Source organism: Nicotiana sylvestris, chromosome 7, assembly GCF_000393655.2.
Source record: "Nicotiana sylvestris chromosome 7, ASM39365v2, whole genome shotgun sequence".
NCBI classification, from domain to species: Eukaryota; Viridiplantae; Streptophyta; class Magnoliopsida; order Solanales; family Solanaceae; genus Nicotiana; species Nicotiana sylvestris.
The window spans coordinates 69,517,123-69,527,982 of NC_091063.1; the positions used below are offsets into that span (position 1 = coordinate 69,517,123).

Here is a 10,860-nt window from a genome sequence, read left to right on the forward strand (position 1 = left end):
TATCACTGTTCAAAGTGTAAAGCACAACCTTTTCCTCCCTTTTGGTATCATCGAAAAGTTGCATAAAATATGAGGTAACCAGAATTTAAAACTTACTCATGACCACTAGGGCTACTTCAAATGCAATCATAGATTAATCATCATAGATCAAGCTAAGAATTTTAACCATCAAAGAAATATAAACAAATAGTTAGAGCAAAAGACAGTGAATTTCATAGATGATTGATAAGATTCTACCACAAGGCATAAGAAGAAATAATAATACTGAAAACATGAGCAAAAGAAACAAAACATCCCGAACTAGGTCACTGGTTGATCTTATCATGACCCTAAACCTAGACCCGGTCGTGATGACGTCTCTCATGAAGACAAGGCCACCCGACACGTTTCCAATTCATTTTTAAGCAATTAAGTAATAAAGCTAAGTCTTAGTCATAATCATAAATCCCAAAATAAGGTAAATAATACAGTTTGCGGAAAAAGACATAGCCCGACATCGGGGTGTCACCAATCATGAGCATCTATGATAATACTACAAGTCTGAAAGAGTCTACACCACTATTTCATAACTAAAACAAAAATAAATAAGATAGAAGGAGAAGCACTGGGCTGCGAATCGCCGAGCAACTACCTAGTGAATCTTCGGAATCTGCTGGACAGCTCTCAACCCTCGTAAGCAGGACCTGGTTCACCTGAATCTGCACACGAGGTGCAGGGAGTAAAGTGAGTACTCCAACTCAGTGAGTAATAATAATAATAAATGCAGACTGAGTAATAAGAAATCACGTAAAAGCACATCAACAAACTATAAAGAAGCAGTAAAAGCCAGTAAAAGCAATGAAACAGTGAAAATAGGTTAAAGTCACTTTAGTTCAGTTAAAACTTCTTTGGAAATACCTTTTTAACAGTTAAGCAAGTAAATGACAGGCAATTAGGAAAGATAAACACATAAAGAACCGCCCCTTGAGCACAATACCAACAGAATCAGCCCCTCGGGCAACACATGGAACAATACCAGCCCCTCGGGCTCTATCTTATATCACAATAGGTATCCGTGCTTACTGAGGGTGTGCAGACTCCTGAAGAGGACCCTAACGGCCCAAGCGCAATATCAAACCATCTCGTGGCATAATCACATAGGCTCTCGACATCATATCAACAAGCCACCTCGTGGCATACAACTCTCAGGACCTCGGCCTCATAATCATAATCAGTGTTTCCTCACAACATAAGCCCCCGGCCTTACTCAGTCAGAATATCACAAGCCACTCGGGCAACAGTAAAACATAATGCTCAGCCCAAAATATCATTTTAAGTGTTAAAATAGAGTAAACATGACTGAGTTATGAAAACAGTTGAATATAGCATGACTGAGTACAAGTATAAAGTCAAAACAGTGAGAAAATATCAGTAAAAATCCCCTAAGGGTTCAAATAGTTGGCACGAGGTCCATATATGGCATTTAGCCCAAGACAAAATGATAACAAACAGTTTTCAGTCAAATACGCGGTAAAACAATCATTGGGATGAACTAAGTCATAATCCCCAATAGTGCATGAGCCCACGCTCGTCATCTAGCGCGTGCGTCACCTTAATATAGCACAACGATCTGCAATCCGAAGTTTCATACCCTCATGACAACATTTACAATCATTACTCACCTCTACCCAATCCAAATCTCTAGCTCGGGATGCCTGTGCCCCTCGAATCGACCTCCGAATGCTCCAAATCTAACAAAAATCAGTGCAAAATCATCAAAATATGCTAAGGGAACAAAACCCACTCGAAAGAAATCAAATTACAACACAAATTTCAAAATTGGCCAAACCCGACCCCTAGGCCCACGTCTCAGATCCCGATAAAAATTACATCAATGGACTCCTTATCGCTCCCCGAGTTCTTTCATACCAAAATCACCTCCCGAAGCTATCCGAACCATCGGAACTCACATCCGAGCCCTCTAACACATAAGTCAACATCCGGTTGACTTTTCCAACTTAAGCTTCCTTAAAAGAGACTAAGTGTCTCAAACCTTACCAAATCCTTTTCGAGCCCGATCCAACCAACTCGAGCACTCATAGAACCGATAAACAAAGCAATAAAAAGCAGAAATGGGGGAAACGAAACGATAACTCATAAGACGACTGACCGGGTCGTCACATCCTCCCCCTCTTAAACAAACATTCGTCCTCGAACGAGTCAAGAAACATACCTGAAGCCTCAAATAGGTGAGGATATCTACTCCGCATCTCCCGCTCGGTCTCCTAGGTAGCCTCCTCCATGGGCCAACCTCTCCACTGCACTTTCACTGAAGCTATATCCTTTGATCTCAACTTTCGAACCTGACGCTCCAAAATAGCTAGTGACTCCACATCATAAGTCAAATCACCATCCAACTGAACCGTTCTGAAATCCAGAATATGAGACGAGTCCCCAATATACTTTTAGAGCATAGAAACATGAAATACCGGATGTACACTCGACAAGCTGGGTGGCAAAGCAAGCTCATAAGCCACCTCCCCAGTCCTCCGAAGCACCTCAAAAAGCCCAATGAACCGAGGACTCAATTTACCCTTCTTCCCAAACCTCATAACACCCTTCATGGGTGAAACCTTCAGCAGAACCTTCTCACCAACCATGTAGGACACATCCCGAACCTTCCTATCAGCATAACTCTTTTGCCTCGACTGCGCTGTATGAAACCTCTCCTAAATTACCTTCACCTTCTCTAATAGCCTAGCCTCACCTAACTTAAACCAACCAACTGGAGATCTACACCGTCTCTCATACAAAGCCTCATATGGAGCCATCTGAATACTCGACTGATAGTTGTTGTTATAAGCACACTCTGCAAGCGGTAGAAACTGATCCCATGACCCTCTGAAATCAATGACACAAGCATGTAACATGTCCTCCAATATCTGAATAGTGCACTCGGACTGTCCGTCCATTTGAGGGTGAAAAATTGTGCTCAACTCAACTTGATTAGCCAACTCTCGCTGCACAAACCTCCAAAATTGCGAAGTAAACTGAGTGCCCCTATCTGAAATGATGGAAACTGGGACACCATGCAAATGAACAATCTCCTGGATATAAATCTCTGCCAACCGCTCTGAAGAATATGTAGTACACACAGGAATAAAGTGCGCGAACTTGGTTACCCAATCCACAATCACCCAAATAGCATCGAACTTCTTCAAAGTCCATGGGAGCCCAACTATAAAGTCCATAGTGATCCGCTTCCACTTCCACTCTGGAATATCCATCTGCAGAAGCAAGCCACCCGGTATCTGATGCTCATATTTCACCTGCTGACAATTGAGACACCGAGCTACAAATTCCACAATGTCTTTCTTCATTCTCCTCTACCAATAATGTTGTCTCAAATCCTAATACATCTTCGTAGCATCCGGATGAATGGAATACCGCGAGCTGTGGGCCTCTTCCAGAATCAACTTCTGAAGTCCATCTACATTGGGCACACATATCCGGCCCTGCATTCTCAACACCCCATCATCACCAATAGTCACATCTTTGGCATCATCGTGCTGAACCCTGTCCTTAAGGACAAGCAAATACGGATCATCATACTGGCGCTCTCTGATGCGATCATATAAGGAAGACCGAGAAATCACACAAGCCAATACCCGACTTGGCTCTGAAATATCTAACCTCACGAACCGATTGGTCAAGGCCTGAACATCAACTGCAAGAGGTCTCTCCCCTACTGGAATATATGCCAAACTCCCCATACACACCGCCTTTCGGCTCAAAGCATCGGCCACCACATTGGCCTTCCCCGGATGGTACAATATGGTAATATCATAATCCTTTAGCAACTCCAACCACCTTTGCTGCCTCAAATTCAGATCATTCTGCTTGAACAAGTGCTAGAGACTATGATGATCAGTAAACACCTCACAAGACACACCATACAAGTAATGCCTCCAAATCTTCAATGCATGGACTATGACAGCCAACTCCAAATACCAACTCTCGAAGCATCACAATACACGGTATATGAACCTGAAGCTGATGTCAAAACTAACACTGGAGCTGTGATCAAGGTTGTCTTGAGCTTTTGAAAGCTCTCTTTACACTCATCCGACCATACAAATGAAGCACCCTTCTGAGTCAACTTGGGCAAAGGCGATGCGATAGATGAGAATTCCTGAATAAACCGACGATAATAGCCTGCCAAACCAAGAAAGATGCGAATCTATGTGGCTGAGGACGGTCTAGGCCAACTCTGAAGTGGCTCTATCTTCTTCGGATCAACCTGAATACCCTCGCTGGACACCATGTGTCCCAAGAAAGCTACTGAACTAAGCCAAAACTCACACTTGGAGAATTTTGCATAAAGCTTCCCCTCCCTCAATCTCTGCAACACAACTCTCAAATGCTCCGTGTGCTTCTCCTGACTACGCGAATACACTAGAATATCATTAATGAAAACTATGACAAACGAGTCGAGATAAGGCCGAAACACGTTCATCAAATGCATGAACGCTGTTGGGGCATTGGTCATCCCAAAAGACATTACCAAGAACTCATAATGACCATATCGAGTTCTGAAAGCTGTCTTAAGAATATCTGAGTCCCTGATCTTCAACTGGTGATAACCTGAATGGAGATCAATCTTGGAGAACACTCTCGCTCCCTGAAGCTGGTCGAACAAATCATCAATACGAGGCAAAGGATACTTGTTCTTAACTGTTACTTTGTTCAACTGCCTATAATCAATGCACATCCTCATAGTGCCATACCCCAAGATGACACACTAGGCCGAATGAACCCCTTATCCAGGAGTTCCTGAAGCGGCTCCTTTAACTCCTTCAACTCCGCTGGTGCCATACAATATGACGAAATAGAAATGGGCTGAGTGCCCGGCACCAGATCAATACCAAAATCAATATCCTTGTCCGGCGATATGCCCGACAGGTTTGCAGGAAACACATCGGGAAAATCCCTCACAACTGAAACAGAATCAATACTAGGAGTCTCTGCACCGACATCCCTCACAAAGGCTAGATAAGAAAGACAACTCTTTCCAACCATACGCTGGGCCTTCAAGAATAAAAGTACCCTACTGAGAACATAATCAGTCAAACCTCGCCACTCAATTCGTGGTACACCCGGTATAACCAATGTCACTATCTTAGCATGATAGTCCAGAATAGCATGACACAGAGATAGCCAATCCATGCCCAAAATGACATCGAAATCCACCATACATAATAATAAAAGATCCACTCGGGTCTCCAAACCCCTAATAGTCACCACAGACGACCAGTACACACGGTATACAACAGTATCGCCCACCGGAGTAGATACATGAACAGGTGAAACAAGAGACTCACGTGACATATCCAAATAACGAGCAAAGTATGATGACACATAAGAAAAGGTGGAAGCGGGATCAAATAATACATAGGCATCTCTGTGGCAGACTGAAACAATACATGTAATAACAGCATCAGAAGCAATATCATCGGGTCTAGCTGCGAGTGCATGAAAACGGGCCTGACCGCCACCTGATCGACCTCACCCTCTAGGGCGACCCCTAGCTGACTGACCTCCACCCCTAGTTGGTTGGGTGGGTGGTGGTGAAGTAACTAGTGCTAAAGCCGATGACTGACTCCTCTGCTGAGATGAACTAGCAAGGTGACGGGGACACTGCCTCCACATATGACCCATCTCTCCACACTCATAACAACTCCCGGGTGTTGGAGATGGGGACTGAAGGGAACCCCTAGCACCAGAATGACTAGCTGATGCACCTAGCATAGAAGGGCCTTGAACTGATGGGGCACGGGACGAACTCTGAGCTGGAAGGGCACTAAGTGATGACTGGCCCTAATGAGAACTGTGAGAACCATGACCCGATGATGCCCCACGATACCCTGGGCGAGCTAGTTGAGCATGCCTGAATGGACGGCCTCTGCCATGCTGAAATTGACATCTCGAAGGAGCACCGCCATAACTACCAAATCCTTGAGGCCTCTTGGCCTCCCTCTCCTCTTGCTCCTGGCGGCGAACAGACTCAATCTCACGAGCAATGTCTACAACCTCCTCAAAAGTAGCACCAGTCACCCTCTCTCTGGTCATGAGAATACGAAGTTGATAAGTGAGGCCATCAACAAACCTCCCAATCCTCTCTCTATCTGTCGGAACCAACCAAATCTCATGGCAAGCTAACTTAGAGAACCTTATCTCATACTGCGTCACAGTCATCTCTCCTTGACGTAACCACTCGAACTGCCTGCACAGCTCCTCCCTGCGAGACTGCGGCACATACTTCTCCAGAAAAAGAACGGAGAACTGCTGCCAGGTAAGGGGTGCTGCACCAACAGGCCTACGCCTCTCAAAAGCCTCCCACCAAGTGAAGGCAGCTTCAGAAAATTAATAAGTAGTGAAAGCGATCCCGCTGGTCTCCAGAATACCCGCTGTACGAAGCATCCTCTGACACTTATCCAAGAAACCCTAGGCATCCTCGCCCTCTACACCACTGAAAGTTGGAGGCTGAAATCTACCAAACCTCTCCAACCTATGTTGCTCATCCTCTCGCATGGCAGGAACTACATAGTCTTGAGCAGCTGCAACCGGCTGGGCTGGATACGCCCCCGGTGTCTGAAGTCCCTGCACGGCCTGCTCTGGTGTGCGAGCGGCGGGAGTCTGAGTGCCTCCCCATCTTGAGAAGTAGTCGCGACTGTAGTAACTAAGACTGCCTGAGCTAGGCCAGTGCATACTGATAGAATCTGAGCCAGGGCCTCCTGAAGACCCAGAATCACAATAGGCACAGCTGGTGCCTGGGCTGGTGCTACTGGAGTGTCCACAACTGGGCCCTGATCCTAAACTGGGGCGGTTGGTGGATTTGCAGGTGCTGCCCTAACTGCTGTTTGGGCCACACCTCTGCCCCTACCACAACCACGTCCTCAGCCTTTAGTGGCCACAGCTGGTGGTACTGGTGGTCGTCCATCCTGGCCATTAGCGCGTGTCCTCACCATCAGTGAGAGAATAGAATAACAGAAGTTTAGTACTCGGATCAACAGATTCGCACGACAAGAATTTCAAGAATATGAAATTTTTCCTAAAGGTTCTATAGCCTCTCGAGGATAAATACAGACGTCTCCGTACCGATCTGCGAGATTCTACTAAACTTGCTCATGACTCGTGAGACCTATGTAACCTAAGCTCTGATACCAACTTGTCACGACCCTAAACTCGGACCCGATCGTGGTGGCGCCTCTCGTGAAGACAAGGCCAGCCGACACGTTCCCAATTCATTTTTAAGCAATTAAGTAATAAAGCTAAGTCTTAATCATAATCATAAATCTCAAAATAAGGTAATAATATAGTTTGCGGAAAAAGACATAGCCCGACATTGAGGTGTCACCAGTCATGAGCATCTATAATAATACTACAAGTCTAAAAGAGTCTACTCCACTATTTCATAACTAAAATAGAAGGAAATAAGATAGAGGGAGAAGCACCGGGCTGCGAATCGCTGGGCAACTACCTAGTCAATCTCTAGAATCTGCTGGACAGCTCTAAACCCTCGCAAGAAGGACCTGATGTGCCTAAATCTGCACACGGGGTGCAGGGAGTAAAGTGAGTCCTCCAACTCAGTGAGTAATAATTATAAATGCAGACTGAGTAATAAGAAACCACGTAAAGGCACGTCAACAGGCTATAAAGAAGCAGTAAAAGCCAGTAAAAGCAATGAAACAATGAAAATAGGTAAAGTCACTTTAGTTCAGTTAAAACTTCTTTGAAAATGTCTTTTTAACAGTTAAGCAAGTAAATGATAGGCAATTAGGAAAGATAAACACATAAAAAACCGCCCTCGGGTACAATACCAACAGAATCAGCCCCTCGAGCAATACATGGAACAATATCAGCCCCTCGGGCTCTATCTCATATCACAATGGATACCCGCGCTCACTGGGGGTGTGCAGACTCCTGGAGGGGCCCCTTACAGGCCAAGCGCAATATCAAGCCATCTCGTGGCATAATCACTATCACACCTCCATTTTACCACCCTGGAAGGTAATATAAGAGAATTTTTTCAATTAAAGTGACATTATTCGAAATAAGATTATTTATTTATTTTTTAGAGTCGTCACTTGGAATAGTTTATTTGGTGTCCCAAATCATCGGTTTATTTTAAAATCTCAAATTAAGGAAATTTTGACTTTATTTTTAAAAGTCTGCGAACCAGAAATTAAACTTGTTTGTTTGATACACATTGCGAATCATGTCACGGGAACCGTACCCACGATCTACAACACGTTTAATTTATTAAAGTTATTAGAAGTTTTGGCCGAGTCACATAAATGTACCCCAGATTTGAAAATTAGATATCACAACTACGTCACGGGAACCGTACCCATAGCTATGATGATTTTATTATAAACACGCCTAAAGCAAACTTCGAATGTTCAAAATGTTTTCTACACTAAATTATAATATTAAAGTGAGGGCCATAGATTAGGTGATTCAATTGTAAATGGCAAGCCTCAATTTATTTTAAAAGATTTGTATTTCACTAAAATAAACTAAGGATGTCCTATTTAAATATAATTTGAAATTAGGTATCACAACTATGCCACGAGAACCGTACCCGTAGTTGTAATGATTTAATTACGTGCATAAAACAAACTACGATGTTCATGAGTGATTTTCTTCCCTAATCTAATTTGATATTATTGTAAGCCTCGAGAGTTATGGAAAATTATTGAGAAAAGGTGTACGGTTAGATTTCATGAATTACTAACAAGATCAACTGTATTATTAAACTTCAGATATATTTACAACTTAACAAATTACCAACATCCTATATTTTGCAACTATTTTGATATCTAGTGATTTAAAAGAGATGGGCTCCTTGCACGAGTAGATCTTAGGCTTTGTATGGCATTTCTATTAACCAATAAATGATGTTGCTCTGGACCAATGGTCCTACTTAATTTATAAAACAGAGTTTTTTGTTGACAGTGAATCTTTCTTCAAAATCTCAATTGCCATTTAGCACCACAAAATTAAGAGTTAAAATTAAAAGGCTCTCCGGCCTCTCCCCTGGTGAGTAGCATGGCACCATTTTATTTCATTTCTTTTTGGGGATTTGCCTTAGTACTAGATTAGAAGATTTGATGACAGTCATTGGTGTTACCTAAATAATTAACTGCTTTTCGGCTTGTCTGCAATCAGTTCATTAGTCTTCCAAGAACCAATGATGTTTGCTTTATAGCCACAATTGCCTATTTTCATGGATCTGGCCTAAAGAAGAGGTATAAAACGATAAAACTAAAGTTCAGCTTCCTTTTTATTTCTCTCTTCCCTTTAACACAAACAGTATCTACACAGTGAGCTCCAAATGCATATCAGCAAGAGAAATCAAAATCCACGGCATGACTGTTGAAATCAAACTCGTCCATTCAAGGTTTAAAATGTATATAAGAAAACAAACAAAACTTATCTACTCAGTCACGAAGGAGGCAAGAACTATCCCACGAGAAAAGCTCAAAATATTGTCACATAAGCCATAAGATAGGAATAAGAGAAATTAAACAAATGATACAAGCATTCACGACACAGATCTGAAAAAGAACAACATTGAAATTTATATGAATTTTCATAATCCAAACCCATTTCTCAACATAAGTGTATTTACAACCAATTTGTACACAAAGGCTTGAAGAAATACCTGATTTCAAGAGATTAAGGAAAACACAAAATTACTCTCTGAAACGAGCAGCAATATCATCCAAAAACGGCTTCAGATCAACAGCAAACATCCCAGCACAGCTCGACACAGAAGGAACGTCGTCCGTTTTTTTTGAGCTGCTGCGCAGCTTTTCTTTTTAGTTCTCTCATCCTTTTTCCGTCCCTATGTTTCTCTCACTGCTCAGATTTGTTTTCTCTGTCCCGTTTTTTTTTAAGCTAGAAAATCGAATGATTATTTTTGGTGAAGGGATCGGATTAAACAAATGAAGGGGAAAGCTGAAGTTTCTGGCATTTAGGTGGCTGTTTCGCTGGGATTTAGGAGTTAGATTTGAGCTGATTTTTATTGTTGAGAGAGTAGGGTCTGTTGGCTTTTGGAGAAGAAGAAGTTCGAAAAAAAAATGGAGAAGAACCAGGAGCTCTTGGTAGCGCTCGTTTTTTTTTTTCGTTCAGAGAAGGGAGGGTCTGATGGATATTTTTCCCTAGGTTTCCTCGTGTTTTTATTAGAGTGTAGGGTTTTAATAAGGGCAATGAGTATTTGGTTAGTAGGCCGGGCTTGGGTAATTTGAGATTTTTGAGCTGCAAATGCAAATTAAACTGGCTGAGACAAAATTGAAACACCAAATCTACTTTTTCTTTGTTTTTCTTTTGACTTCAAAAATCTAATTGAATTAATTAAACAAGCTAAATAAAATCCTAAATTAGGCTTTACCTTAAATTATTTTGTAAAATCAATCTTACTTATTTTTACTAATTTAACACTAATTAATTTAAACTAAAAGTTAAAATATGGATATGACTATTGTAGTAATTTTTTGTGATTTTTGTTTAATGAATTAAACTATGAAATTAAATTCCTAAATGCAAATTAAACCTAAGATGGCATGAAATAAAAAATGTGACAATTTTTATGATTTTTCTTATAATTTTAAAATATTAAAAGTACATGAAATGCAACTAAATAAAGAATAACTCCTAAAATCAATTAAAATTATTTTTTGGTTTATTTTAGAAGTTATTTTCATGTAGGGCAAAAATTAGGTGCTCACAATCACATAGGCTCTCGGCCTCACATCAACAAGCCACCTCATGGCGTACAACTCTCAGGCCCTCGGCCTCATAATCATAATCAGTGTT

The 10,860-nt window shown here is 41.9% G+C and overlaps 1 long non-coding RNA gene across 1 annotated transcript; it reads right to left on the reverse strand.

The window, feature by feature from the left end:
* Window positions 1–413: 413 nt before the first annotated feature.
* Window positions 414–10,279, reverse strand: LOC138872609 (uncharacterized). The gene is made up of 2 exons (XR_011401066.1): window positions 9,707–10,279; window positions 414–698 (listed from the first exon to the last, which is right to left on the reverse strand). It is a non-coding gene; the product is annotated as an uncharacterized lncRNA (long non-coding RNA).
* Window positions 10,280–10,860: the final 581 nt, after the last annotated feature.